Genomic DNA, 4,386 nt, shown 5'->3' on the forward strand with positions numbered 1-4,386 from the left:
GCTTTGATATTATATATATATATATATATATATATATATATATATATATATATATATATATATATATATATATATTGTTTACCAATCCGATTCCCATGCGATAGAAGGAAGGCACTGAGTCCGTGAATTTTACTCAAGAAAATTTAATCCGACATGCTGCATATATATATATATTCACTGAAAAGCCATAGGTTTCAGGGACGTTATAGTTAGAAATTAGCATTTAAAAAACCTTAGAAATGCAATGAAAAAAACATAGGTTTCAGGGACGTTATAGTTATAAATTGCCATAAACTTTGAAATTCACTGAAAAAACATAGATTTCAGTTATATCATAATTAGTTGGATATTTCACTCGTACAAAACCAGAGAAATTCTACCATTATAGTTAGTTGAGCTAACTATAACCTGTGCCCCCATAATGCACTGCTGATGACGTCACATATTATATAATTCATGACATGGTCATTGACATCACTGATGATATCACTGATGACATCTCAAATGACATCACTGATGACATCATCCAGTGACTGTGTGTTTCTCTCAAGTTTAAAAATGTTTTATATATATGCCAAGGTGAATTGAAGAATGAGTGGGTGTATAAGTGTCTGGATGGAGGATTTAGTAGGTGTGTGCCTGTCTGTATAAGTGAGTGATTAAATGTGTCTCACTGAATGCATGGATTAGTGACTAAACTGTGTGAATGTCTGTATCAGTCTGTCTGCTGTGTAAACTGCTGCATGGGTTGGTGAGTAGCTACATGAGTGTCTATATAGGTTATTGATTGGTTGCCTGAGTATTTTTATGGGTGCCTGAGAGTGTGTGTGGGTGTGTTGGTGAGTGAATGGATGTCTCAGTGGTAAATGTGCGAGTAACTACATATGTAAAAGGCAGTATATGTGATTGATGGTGTATATTAATAACTATATGTGAGAGTGAGTGATTGTGGGAGTGGCTGTATGGATGAGTGTGTACTTATACAGTTATACACATACCACCTCACTTATTCCTATAGAGACTAACGCACTCTCTTATACAATCACTGATGCAGGTGAGTAAATAGAAGTGTGATTGATTTTTTGCATGACTGACTAGATGTGTTGGTAACTCTGGATGAGTGACTGTGTGAGTGTTTGCATAGTTATATGAGTGCATATGATAGTGTTGTATTGATCAGAGACTGCATGGGTCAATGAGTGGATGTGTTTGTAGACCTAGGAATCAATGCGTATGTAGTAACTGGTATTGGTGTGTCTATTGTTTCGAAAATGGTAATCTGTATTTTAGAGTGGGTGTATCAAAGGTCATATTAGGGTGTGAGGAGGTGCATCAGATTTCCACATGGATGATGTCATCAGTGATGTAATTTGAGATGTCATCAGTGATGTCACTGCCCATGTCATGAATGATGTAATATGTGACGTCATCAGCAGTGCATTGCGGGGATGCAAGTTATTGTAGTGAAGACCGATTTCTGCCTGCACACATTGCTATGTTAGCATAACTGCATTAGTAGTTTAAACACCATTTTGCAACTTTGCCGCTTTTGCACACAACACTTCACATATCTGTTATTGTAAGTTAACTTGCTTAATTTTCTTCACATGAGAACGGTCTGCTATCCACATCCCTAGACTAACATGGTAGCCTCTGTCAGTACAGCTTGTGCTCACAGCGTCAAGGTCAAATAACAATGTATGCTGTTGATTCAATGTGATTGGCCCACACTCTAGACATAGCATGCATCCAGCAGCAAGAGGCTGAAATTCGAGTGCCTTTAATATTACACTGCATGCATGTTTACAGGCACTTGGAGAAAAACCTTTCCATCTACAAGAAAGCTGGCTGATCCTTTTGATGTGATTCACCAAAGCTGATCTTTGAGGTATGGGGGTTCCTCACTGAAACCTAGAGACCTTCTATTATTATAAAACTTAGCTTTGAGCAAGGGGAGGGTGGTACACAAGGCGCTATATGACCTGTTTCCGCTATCAGTATATTATGATTTCTCCCTTTGTGTTTTATGGAATTGTAACAATGATTACTGTTTTATTTCTAATAATATGCCTGCTTATGGTAGCCAAAATACTGCATCTTAGAGCACGTCGTTAAAATAAACATTTTAAACTTTTATTGTGTCTCTGATTAATCACGTTGTGGACGGGTATGAGAAATATAAACAAAAGAGTGTTCTTGATGTCCACCATTCCTGAGAGTATTCTAAGTCGCTGGTTCTGGTTTTTCTAATCATTGGTAGCTTCGTGGTAGGACGAAGAACGAATGAGACACTGATGCCAGTCGGATAGGGGTCTGGGTACTGAAGCGAGTTTCTGGTACACCACATGTCACTGAGGTCCTGGTTTCCCACGCACGATTCCGTGCACAAACAGAATCCCTGCAACAAGGCAAACCTAACGTTTGGTCTTATTTTCTAGACACTTTAGTAGTTAATGCTTCTCTTAGTCCACAACACCCTCACTTCTGTTTCCGGTAGACAGTTGTGATGGTTTAACCTACCTATACAAATTAAATATAGGTTAATTCAAGATTGAAGTTTTCAAAAAGGTTCACATTTCATGAACTACTACCCTTTTTTGTGCTACAATTAATATAGATTGTTTTTCTTCTCTGTGTCCTTATGGGTGATATTGACATAGCTCAGCATAGTCATGCACCGCTCTTGCTACGTTTGAGGTGCCTGAGAATGGTTTGGCGGTTATCTTTGTGATGAGTGCTGATGTAGCCTTCCCTTTTGAGCTTTTTTACTCTTGGGTTACTTTTCCTGCTGTAAATGCAGATGATAATACATTCAATACATATTTTCACACTGCAATGCCAGTGAATTATGTTCCATCTAGGACACTAGAGATTCCGATTTCTGCATGGCAGCATTGTGTTTGGTTTAAGGGCGCCCTTCCCCACGCTGTGACTCCAGCTCGGATATGTCCCATGTCAATTCCTGGGGATACTTCACCAGTCTTGGCCGGTTTCACACCACATCCTAACTATTTGCGGGTCCCTGTTGCCGACTTACAGCTACTTTATACCTCTGTGATTGAGGTACATAGGGCTCTAGTACAATATGTTACACGCAATCTCCAGGTGGGGGCATATAGGGTTGCAGCACATCTAGTTTGACCAGCGGGGATGAAGATTAGTCCCATCATGGTTAATTCGATTATGGCCACTTGACCCCAAGATAAGGACGATCTGCCTTATTGGCTTGCTGAGAAATTTGAACAATTGGAGTCAGTATTTCCGAATAGAACTCCTATGGAGAAACACAGGATCCTGACCATTAGTTTGCAGAAAAGCTTGGTGCCTGAGGTAACCGATTGTGATACTTAGGGCAAAATATTTGCAGCAATGTATTCGAAGTGCTTCAGCACACCGTCTATGACTGTCCTGCCCTCCGTAATCAAGCGTGTTCAGGATCAACACGGACCGGAGGCGGCTGTCGAGTTTAGTATGAGACTTGTCGGAGTCTTTGACGCAGTTTCTGATCTGATCCTTGCCAATGTCAAGAGGATGCAGTTAACTTTCAGGTGTCTCATGCTTTGCGCCTTGTCCCAGACGCGAGAAACCCCAGAGGGTAAAAACCAGGGAAAGCAGCAACAGAAACAGGGGTCGCGTCCTGCATCGCCAGTTGCGGTGACTGTTGAACGCACATATGATTTGCACGACCGTACATAAATTAGGTCTCCTGATAGATTTCAGGTTCCTGATCAACGTTCTCCTCGTTCTTCACAGGGAAAATCAGACTCACCAGCCGGTGGTGGAGAACATGGCAGAGGTCGGGGCACCCCACAAGGACATGATAAGCCCCACTTACCTGAGATCAAAGGCAAGCAGGACGACTTTAGACATCAAACAATCAATAAATCAATCAATCAATCAAGAATTTGTAGAGCGCACTACTTACCCGTGAGGGTCTCAAGGCGCTGGGGGAAAAAGGGGGGAGGGGCACTACTGGCGAACAGCCAGGTCTTGAGTAGCCTCCTGAAAGTCAGCAGTTCTTGGGTAGTAGGCTCAGTGGGAGGGTGTTCCAGGTCTTGGCGACGAGGTGGGGGAAGAATCTGCCGCCGATGGTTTTTCTTCGGATACGAGGGACGGTGCGGTGGCGAGGGTGAGGTTGGCAGAACGGAGCTGGCGGTTGAGGATGTAGAAGAGTCATCTGCTGAGGTAGGCTGGGGCGGTTTTGTGGAGTGCCTTGTGTGTGTTGATGAGGAGCTTGAAGGAAATCCTCTTGTTGATGGGGAGCCAGTGCCGGTTTCCAAGGTGGGGGGTGATGCGGCTGTGGCTTGGTACATCGAGGATCAGGCGTGCAGAGGCGTTTTGAATGCTTTGCAGTTGTTTGATGAGCTTGGCGGGGGCTTCCGCGTA

This window comes from Lissotriton vulgaris, chromosome 11 (genome assembly GCF_964263255.1).
Source record: "Lissotriton vulgaris chromosome 11, aLisVul1.2, whole genome shotgun sequence".
In the NCBI taxonomy this organism is placed as follows: Eukaryota; Metazoa; Chordata; class Amphibia; order Caudata; family Salamandridae; genus Lissotriton; species Lissotriton vulgaris.